This window comes from Garra rufa, chromosome 1, assembly GCF_049309525.1.
Source record: "Garra rufa chromosome 1, GarRuf1.0, whole genome shotgun sequence".
NCBI classification, from domain to species: Eukaryota; Metazoa; Chordata; class Actinopteri; order Cypriniformes; family Cyprinidae; genus Garra; species Garra rufa.
In genome coordinates, this window is record NC_133361.1 from 39,151,147 (window position 1) to 39,162,494 (window position 11,348).

The following is an 11,348-nucleotide window of genomic DNA, read 5'->3' on the forward strand; positions in this document are numbered from 1 at the left end:
ATTTTAATGTTATTTTAAAGAAGTCTCTTCTGCTCATTAAGCCTGCATTTATTTGATTTATTCATTTATTTATATATTTTAAAATAACTGTTTTCTTTTTGAATATATTTTAAAATGTAATTTATTCCTGTGCATTTATTATTATTATTATTATTATTAAATATATATTATTATTAGTGATGAGATGAGTAAAAACAGATGAGTAGAATATTTTCAGTTGATGAATAGAAAATTTAGAAAAATATCATTTATCTGAAATAGAAATCTATTGTAACATTATACATGTCTTTATCATCACTATTGATCAATTAAAGCATCCTTGCTAAATAAAAGTATTAATTTCTATAATTTCTTTCCCCAAAAAATACTGACTGCAAGCTTTTGAATGGTATAGTGTATAATGTTACAAAAGCTTTTAATTTCAGATAAATGCTGATCTTTGGATCTTTCTATTCATCAAAGAATTCTGAACATAATGTACTCAACTTTAGTAGTAATAATAATAACAATAATGATAATGTGTCTTTAACAGCAAATCAGCATATTAGAATGATTTCTGAAGGATCATGTGACACTGAAGACTGGAGTAATGATGCTGAAAATTTAGCTTTGGTCACAGGAATAAATTACATTTTAAAATATATTCAAATAGAAAACACTTATTTTAAATATTTTAAAATTGTACTGCTATTGCTGTACTTTGGATCAAACAAATGCAGGCCTGGTGAGCAGAAGAGACTTCTTAAAAAAAAAAAAAAAACTTAAAAATCTTACTGTTCAAAAACTTCTGGCTGGTAGTGTATATAGTTTTGTTTTGTTTTTTAATGTAAGCTATTCTTGTCAGTGTATTGTGGCTGCTGGGTACTGTTTTATCGCAGCATCACAACACATTTTGTAATTGTAAAAAAAAAAAAAAAAAATCCAGATTGGATAGTAACAGTTTTTGTAGCTTATTTAATTCACGTAGGCCTATAGCTTTCATCACGGCGTGGCTTTTCTATGCCTCCGTATTTTGATAGGTCTTTCAGGTGAAACCCAATTACAAATCATGGTGGAAAATGTCTTGTTTGTAAGGTGTTGCACACTATACACAAGTTTGGCTCTTTTTTTTTTTTTTTTTTTTTTTTTGTCAACATACCAATGTTTTTGCGTTGCTCTTTGTTAGCAAGAATGTTATGCAAAAGGTTAATTATGTGATCTATCCAGTTTCTCTACCCTTCTCTTAAAACATTCAGTTTCAATCCAGGGATGGAAATTAGCACCCGCCACCAGCCAAATGCGGGTGATTTTGTGTTGTGGCGGGTAAACTCGCTTCACCCACTGGCCACTGTGGCGGGTAAATAAAAATAACATACTTCAACCGGACGGCGTGAGGCGGTAATAGACCTTTCTCACAGAAACCGGAAATACGCAATCGCAGGGTATACAGACTTCCTGTGTAATGTCAATACAGCAGAAAGCCGGGTAATTTAAAATTAAAATGGAGAGAGTCTACACAACTTCCCTCACTGGTTTGCCAAAGATAACTTTTGCCGACCTGATAAGAGTCATGGAGGAAAACATAGAAGTCCATTATACAAAAAAAGCTTAACGTGGCTTAAAATTTTACTCATAATAAACACTTTCTGCTGTCAAAAGAATGAGCTCTTATTCAGCATATAAAGTGAATAATATCACGTTTTTCTCCCTATAGAACTCCATTAAGGAAAAAGCTTAACATGGTTTGTTATAATGGACTTCTATGGGGGCGATCACTTTATATGCTGAATAAGAGCTCGTTCTTTTGACAGCAGCAAGTGTGTATTATAAGTGAAATGTAACAGAAGTTTGGTCTTCCTTGGTCGCTGTTGAGGTACGTTAAACCACGTTAAGCAGTTTCCTTATAATGGGCTTCTATGGGGGAGAAAACGCTTAACGTGATATTATTCACTTTATCTGTGGAATAAGGGCTTGTTCTTTTGATAGTAGTTAGTGTTTGTTCCAACTAAGGTTTGACAGAAACGTACTCGGTTACTAACGTAACCTCGGTTCTCTCAGAGAGGGAACGAGTACTGCGTAAGTATCTTACGCTAGGGGAAAATCCTTTCCGCGAGAGATATTGAAGCCAAAAAATTATCATTAATTTTGTATTAATGTAAAACGCGTTGCCGCAGTGTGCAGACATAGGCGAGGCGGCTTGCGTGCCTATTGGCTGCTCTGCTGCAACTGCAGCACCTATCGAGTGAGGCCTGGCGCGGTGCCAGCTCCAATGAGGGCATTTCGCGCCTAATACGTCATCTCCCGCCCAAAGTGGCGTGATCCAAGCCTATAAATATCACTCGAAGGTGGCTACACACTGGTTTTTTCATCATAAGAGCGCCCAGAGCATGCGCTTGCACGGCAAGATACGCAGTACTCGTTCCCTCTCTGAGAGAACCGAGGTTACGTTAGTAACCGAGTACGTTCTCTTACGAGAGGTCTCTCGTACTGCGTAAGTATCTTACGCTAGGGGACCCCATGTAAAACGCCGTGCATGCCAGGATCTGACACCGAAGACCCAAGGGCGAACTCACAGGGAGTCCGGGGAAGAGGGAGGGGCAACGCCGCACTCTTCCACATAGTGCAGCGTCACTCAAACGCTAATTAAACGTACATACAGGGCGGGGTTACGGCCTGAGCTGACGTAAGAATGAGGGTCTTCACACAGTTTGCCCAGACACATCTTGTGCTATTACTTTCACTGTCGACCCTAGAGCTGTGCTCAGTAGACGCAGCATTCCGAGCTGATAACATCAGGTCAGACAACACTGAACATCTAGACTGACAGCAATCTGGCCTGCAAGGCGGGAACCTCCAGGTTGTAAAACCTTATAAATGTAGACGGAGAGGCCCAGCCCGCCGCCGTACAAATGTCTTGTAGGTTGATCCCACTCGACCAGGCCCACGACGAGGCCACGCCCCTCGTGGAATGTGCTCTGACACCCAGCGGGCATTGCATGCCCTTGGACTCGTATGCCAGTGCAATAGCATCCACTATCCATCTGGATAAACTCTGTTTTGACGCAGCCATTCCTTTAGAATGCCCGTAAAACGAGACAAACAGCTGCTCTGTCTGCCTAAAAGCAGACGAGCGAGACACATAGACTCTTAGCGCTCTAACTGGGCATAAGAGTCTCGCGTCAGCCTCTTCATTCACAACCGGTAAAGCTGACAGGGCGATGACCTGTGCTCGAAACGGTGTGTTAATAGATTTTGGCACATATCCATGCTTGGGTTTGAGTATAACTTTAGAGTCATTAGGTCCAAACTCCACACATGTCGCGCCCACGGAGAGTGCGTGCAGGTCTCCCACGCGCTTCACTGAAGCGAGCGCTAGGAGGAATATAGTCTTAAAAGACAGGTATTTTAAGTCAGCCGCCTGTAGTGGTTCGAATGGTCCGCTCTTCATAGCGTCCAACACCACAGAAAGGTCCCACGTTGGGACTGAAGGCGGTCTGGGTGGATTTAATCTCTTAGCTCCTCTAAGGAAGCGGATGATTAAATCGTTCCTTCCTATTGACTGACCTAGCGTTGTCCTCGAGAACGCTGCTATAGCCGCCACATAAACTTTGAGCGTGGACGGGGACCTGCCCTTGTCCAGTAGCTCTTGTAGGAAGGAAAGTACATCTGTCACTCCACAGTCGGTGGGTGAAGATCCGCGGGCTGTGCACCAGCCCGAAAATATCGACCATTTCGAGGAATAGAGCCGTCTAGTAGATGGAGCCCTAGCCTGTGTGATCGTTGTTATCACTCCTGTGGGGAGTTCATCATATATTCCCCGGTGACCCATACATGAAGGGACCACAGCTCGGGGTGAGGGTGCCAAATCGAGCCGCCCGCCTGCGAGAGGAGGTCTCTCCTCACTGGTATTGGCCACGGTGCGATGCTCGTCATCTGCATCAGCGCTGGGAACCAGGGCTGGTTTTCCCAAAACGGCGCTATCAGCAGTATTGAACATCCTTTTTCCCTGACCCTCTCTATCATCTGAGGTAGGAGAGAGATGGGGGGAAAGGCATAGAGATGACGGCGGGGCCATTCGTGGGCCAGCGCGTCTCTGCTTTTTGAGTAAAATTCCAGACAGTGAGCGTTGTTCGGAGACGCAAACAGGTCTACTTCCGCTCTGCCGAATTTTTTTTTTTTTTTTTTTTTTTTCACAGTAGTTGTACTGTCTGTGGGTGTAGAGACCATTCGCCTGCTGGAACATTGTTCCTGGACAGTCTGTCTGGCCCTATGTTTAGAAGCCCCGGCACATGCGCTGCTTTCAGCGAGCGCAGGTTGTGCTGAGCCCATACCAGGAGGCGTTCTGCAAGTCTGTATAGGTTTTTGGACCTGAGACCGCCCTGGCGATTTATATAGGAAACCACTGACATGTTGTCCGAGCGGACTAGTACATGGTTTCCTTTTATTTGGGGACAGAAGCGCATCAGCGCGTTCTGTACTGCCAGCATTTCGAGGCAGTTGATATGCAGGAGCTTTTCCCGTTCTGACCACTGGCCAAAAAACGGTCTGCCCTCGAGCAGAGCCCCCCATCCCGAGGTGGACGGGTCCGTAGACAGCACTTTTATTCCCGAGGAAGTCCCCAGGCTTACACCTAACTGGTACCAGTCGATTGCTCTCCACGGTTTCAGGGCTGTGACACATTTCTGATTGACCGTGATACGAAGCCGACCGGGCGCCCACGCTTGACGCGGGACACGCGCTTTCAGCCAGAACTGCAGTGGGCGCATACATAGCAGACCCAGCTGAAGAACTGATGACGCTGAGGCCATGAGACCCAGCACCTTCTGAAATTTTTTTTTTTTTTTTTTTTTTGAGCGGAACGGACGCGCCGCAGCGGAACGAGCCCGCTGTGTGCTGAATGTCCGCTGCGCGCTGTGATGACAGCCGCGCTATCATTGACAGCGAGTCCAATTCTGTGCCCAGGAAGGAAGTTTTCTGACTGGGGGACAGGGAGCTCTTCGCCCAATCGACTCTGAGACCCATATTCTCGAGGTGATCGAGTAACATGGTCGTATGCTGTACAAGCATTGAGCAAGACTGCGCTAGAATCAGCCAATCGTCCAAATAGTTCAGTATGCGCACGCCTTTCAGTCTGAGAGGAACGAGCGCTGCGTCCAGGCACTTCGTAAATGTACGGGGTGCCTGGGACAAACCGAACGGCAGGACTGTGTACTGATATGCCTGGCCCACGAAGGCGAATCTCAAAAATCGCCTGTGACGTGACGCTTTCTGTATTTGAAAATACGCGTCTTTCAGATCCACTGACACGAACCAGTCTCCTTGGCGAACTTGCGCGAGGATTTTTCTGGTCGTAAGCATCCTGAACCGACGCTTCACCAGCGCTTTGTTCAGCTGCCTTAGATCTAATATGGGTCTGAGACCACCGTCCTTTTTTCTGTACCAGGAACTATCTGCTGTACAGCCCTCCTTCGCTTTGAGCTTGAGAAAGGGGCTCTATGAGCCCTTTGCTCAATAGTTTCGCCACTTCGGCTCGAAGCAGGTGTGCTGCTTCTGTCTGCATTGTGGTCTCGACGCGCGCTGTATAGAGGCGCAGGCGTCGGTGAAACTGTAGCGAATAGCCTCCTTTAATAATGTCCAGCACCCATTGTGAAACCCCTGGGAGCTTTTCCCATGCATTTACATGTAACGCAAGGGGGTAGGTGCAAAGCGCGCTCCGATCTGTCAATAACGGGGTCGCTTCGGTGCGTTGTGACGCACGAGTGTCTGTGACATTCGAGGCTCGGGGTACACTGACCGCGGGGACTGCTATCTTTGTGTGTATATGTGGTTGCGTAGTAACGGGCACATTCAACACACTCAGCGCAGCCTTTAGCCGCGTAGACGGGGCATCGTCCGGTTTCGTTTTTACAGAAACCGTAAGACCTGCCTGATGTGATATGTGTGGGCACTCTGGGGTGGGCACATTTATCACATGTGAAGCGCAGCCGATTCGGGTCGACTTTATGTGCGCGGGGTTTGTATGACAGGATGTGCTCATGTGTAGTGATGGGCACTGGGCAGTGGGCATGCGAGCTACACACAAAACACCTTCGGCTATGGCCGGAACACCCGAAAATACACTCCTTTGAGGATTTAATTGGGTAGCCGTGAGAACGGCTTTTGAGTGCAGACAAGCAGGCTGCAGCGCCGGCTTGATGACTGCGGATAATGCTGGAACAGCCACATTTCTTGGAGCTGAGCGAGCGAATACTTTCGGTGGGAGTCTGGCAGCCGCGGGACTCGCGCACCGGCGTTTAACACTCCAAACAGCGTTCGCATGCATAGAGCGAACGCACTCCTGGTTTCGTTTTTACAGAAACCGGTTGACGTGCATAATGAGGTGTCTGTGAGCACTGTGAAGCGGGCACATTTAACACACTCCAAAACAACGTTCGCCTGCATAGAGCGAATGCACTGTTGGTTTCGTTTTTACAGAAACCGGTTGACGTGCATAATGAGGTGTCTGTGAGCACTGTGAAGCGGGCACATTTAACACTCCAAACAACGTTCGCCTGCATAGAGCGAATGCACTGTTGGTTTCGTTTTTACAGAAACCGTTTGACGTGCATAATGTGGTGTCTGTGGGCACTGTGAAGCGGGCACATTTACCACGTGTGACGCGCAATCGATCTGAGTTGATTTTATGTGCGCTGTGCTTGTGTGTAGAGATGAGCACTGGTTAGTGGGCATATTCTTACGACACGTGAAACACCATCGGCCGTGGCCGGGACACCAGATAATACACTTTATTGGGAGTTTATCTGTGTAGCCGTGGGAACGACTTTTGTGTGCAGGCAAACGGGCGACGGAGCCGGTTTGTTGGCTGCAGAAAACACTGGAACAGTCACATTTCCTGGGACTGGACGAGCGAATAACTTTGGTGGGGGTCTGGCAACAGCGGGACTCGTACACCGTCGTTTTCCTAGTTGTGCTAGGACGATTTCGGAGGCTCAGGTTTCAACTCAATCCTGGGCCGCGGGCCGCGTCTGGCGGGGCGGCGGCCAGACGAGAAAAACATCAGAAAGCGTTAGCCACGGGTGCCTCTCAGCAACGGTGAGAGGCCATGTTACGCAGCGCTGACGCGGCCAGGCGGCGGCGAAGCAGTTTTGACGTCTGACGGCAAGCTTTAGAGGGGAGGGCCGACTTAGCACGCCGTCCAGCGGAGGGCAGACATAAGTGGGCTGTTATCGCCTCTTCTGAGCAGCATGCGCGTTCCCGCTCTGGCGGGAAACGGAAATCCTCTTCCTCCTTCATGGCCCCCCTCGTCAGCGGCGTCGATGGAAGCGGTGGCATACAGCGGCCGCTTTACGTCCGGAACAGAGGCTGACGAGGTCGATGAAGCAGGCGGGCGAACCGGCGAGCTTTGTCGGCTGGGGGAAGGGTCCGGGGCCCGCTGGGCACGGCGCTTTTTACGGCGCGACACCGCGCGGGCGGGGGAGCAGTCTCAGTGAAGAAGGCAAGGCAAGTCCTCAGAGTCGCCATTGGCATCTGCACGAGCCGTATGAAGGCATCTTTAAAAAGACACTTTGAGACACGTTAAGAGGTCTATTAGAATATCTTTACAATCTGCTTTTGAAGAAATAATATATTGTATTTCGTGCTATAGCGCACATTCTGTCAGATGCAATTCATGGCGCGTCTTTCTCAATATACTGTACAACGCAGCATTCATTCACATCAGATGATAACTCGGCGGCAGAGTTCCACTCACACAGGGGCTAATTTCCACTGGGGACACGCTTTTCAAAATCCCGTTGGTGTCTACCCAAATGGTTTTGTTAAGTAATCTCTTGTATTTTAGAATGCACGCTCTATGCTGCCGAGAGTGTCGCGCTATAGTAAAAACGAAACCAAAAGTAAAACGCGCACGCGCATTCAAAAGCAACTTTAATACCCTGCGATTAGAGAGCGACTCCCCAATGCGCGCAAATAGAGGTTGTGGCTAGAAGGGATACGTCTACGACCGGAAACTAACAATGAAATTAATTTTTCTACCTATTAGATTGTGTTTTTATAACGTCTACACCTACCCCAACCCTAAACTTAGCCCTTACTATAATAAAAAAACAGTATTATTGTTGTACAGTGTGATAAAAATAAGGTTAGATTGATGTGCGCATGCCCAGTAGCGAATCATGTATCCCTTCTAGTCTTTACCTGCAAATAGACCTTTCTCACAACTTCCGTATTTTGCGCCGGAAATACGTAATTGCTGTGTAAACCCATTTCCGCCCCGGTATGCCGGTAACCAGTTAAACAACGTGAAAAACGCTTAACGTGGCTTAATGTATGTAAAAAACGACCAGGAAACCGCAAGTTTCTGTCAGACCTTACGTGGAACAAACATTAACTACTATCAAAAGAACGAGCCCTTATTCCACAGATAAAGTGAATAATATCACGTTAAGCGTTTTCTCCCCCATAGAAGCCCATTATAAGGAAACAGCTTAACGTGGTTTACGTACCTCAACAGCGACCAGGGAAAACCAAACGTATGTTAAATTTGACTTATAATAAATACTTGCTGCTGTCAAAAGAACGAGCTCTTATTCAGCATATAAAGTACGCGCCCCATAGAAGTCCATTATAACAAACAATGTTAAGCTTTTTCCTTAATGGAGTTCTATAGGGAGAAAAGCGTGATATTATTCACTTTATATTATTCACTTTATATGCTCAATAAGAGCTAATTATTTTGACAGCAGAAAGTGTTTATTATAAGTAAAATTTTAAGCCACGTTAAGCTTTTTTTTTTTTTTTTTTGTATAATAGACTTCTATGGGGCGCGATCACTTTATATGCTGAATGAGAGCTCGTTCTTTTGAGAGCAGCAAGTGTTTATTTTAAGTGAAATTTAACAGAAGTTTGGTCTTCCCTGGTCGCTGTTAAGGTAAGTTAATAAACCAAGCTGTTTCCTTATAATGGGCTTCTATGGGGGAGAAAACGCTTAACGTGATATTATGCACGTTATCTGTGGAATACGGGCTCGTTCTTTTGATAGTAGTTACTGTTTGTTCCAAGTAAGGTATGACAGAAATTTGGGGTTTTCTGGTCATTTTTACGTACGTTAAGCCACGTTAAGCGTGTATAAACGCGGATAAACTCTTAGTGGAAAAACGTATATCCTTTATCCAATTTGTTCCTCTTTGTGACGGAGTTTTCCTACACGACTCTTATGGGGTCTGCAAAAGTTATCTTTGACAAACCAGCGAGGTGAAGTTGTGTAGACTCTCTCCATTTTAATTTTAAATTACCCGGCTTTCTGCTGTGTTGACATTACACAGGAAGTCTGCATACCCTGCGATTGCGTATTTCCGGTTTCTGTGAAAAAGGTCTATTAGGCTACATAAAATATCTAGGCTATAATATGTGGGCTATAAATTGTGTAGTTGTGAAGATAGTTCTGTATCATGATAGAAAAATTCGGTGAAAATGTCAGTATTTTATTGAGACTTGAGATTAAATAAACTGCTCAATTATAGTAGATCTTGTAGTATTAATTTTTACATGCAGCTACACATTGTCGGTTAAAAACAAAGTGGCTGGTAAAAACATTTAGTGGCTGGTAGATTTTGAAATCAAAAAAGTTAATTTCCATCCCTGTTTCAATTTGTTGATCACTCATCAGTTGAATGATTTATTAATTTGTCTACTCAATTTAAATCAACTTAGTATATTCTGTGTGTTTATGTTTTTCAAACTTTTCTAATTTCATGGCAGTAAATGCTATGACCAGCAGGAGGCACCAATCCCATTGGCTTTTTGACCTGATTTTCTGATGGCCCAGTAATGTGTTTTTAGATTAAAGGGATTGTTCACCCAAAAATTCAAATTCTGTCATTAATTACTCATCATCATGTTGTTCCAAACTCTAAGACCTTCGTTCTTCTTCTTTGGAACACAAATTAAGATATTTTTTGAGGAAATCTGAGGGCTTTCTGATCCTGCAGACATCAACACAAATGACCGTTCAAAAGTATTGTCTATTTTATCAGTGTCCTTACTGCTTTTCTGGGCCTTAAATGTGTCATTTGTGTTGCTGTCTATGCAGGGTCAGAAAGCTCTCGGATTTCATCAAAAATATCTTAATTTGTGATTTGTTTTCCCGAAAATGAATGAAGATCTTAGAGGTTTAGAACAACATGAGGATGAGTAATTAATGACAGAATTCAAAATTTTGGATGAACTATCAGTTCATTTATGTTTTGGTGTTTTTGCATTGATTTCATTTTCTTACTATTTGTCTTGAGCTGTAGTGGTTGATTTATCCTAGATCAGGACAGAGCCAAGGAGTACATTGTTTTACATAAAATTTCCTACTGTTTGTCATCCATCCTGTAATGGGGAAACAACACATCCTATTGCAAAATAGTGTTCACACAAGAGATGTTTAAACGTGATGCAATCAGACAGATGAGATTCAGTTCTTCTCAGGACAGGCATAGAATCTCCAGGTCACTTTAAACAAATGCGGTTCATATCTGCAGCACAGACTTGTGATTTTAACCTTAAGTCTGCCTTGCAAGTGGGCAGTAGTGGGGCTTCCTGAAAAAAAAAAAGCATTGTTGGAGAAAGTCCAGAGGCATTAGAGTATGGAGTAATTTAATCTGTGAATGAAAAAACAGTTTCAGGAAGAACTTTTTGCTGCTGGAATTTTAAGGTCACCGTAATAATAAAAAACATATTCTAATTTCAACAGTCCCTACCTTGACTAAGTATGGTAAACAATTTTTTTCTAAATCAAAATGTTTATGAATATAAATAGTGCATAGCTTAGCTATATTAATATTGTTGCATTTTAATTTAAATTCACATGCACAATGTGTGATATTCCACTTTTCTGGTATTATTTGAAACTGTAATAGACTGAATAGAAGTCTATACCACTCACGGCAAACATCTGGAAATTGTCAGAATAGGATCACAGAGTGAATTGAGTTACCAAGGGAGCAAATCTTGTTCAGTAGACATTTATGTAAGCATGGCTGTGCAAAAGTGTATTTTAAGTGAATTTCTCAGGGAATCCTTCTGGATTGTTATCTTAATTCCTAGCCAGTATTTTGTTAATAGTAAAATTATCTAAACACCCCTAAAACAAGATGTACTTCTATATAAGAATTTTGCATTTGATTGATGCTTTTATTTATAGTACAGTGCATTCATAGTACAATTTTGTTTAAACAGGATCTTTATTCAAATTTAATTATTCACAAAACGATGAATGAACTGCATGCAATGAAATGGGAATGGAATGAAAATGGTAACTTGGAGATATTGGAGATATCATAAGAAACTGGATATATAAATCCAAAATATATACAAATACTATC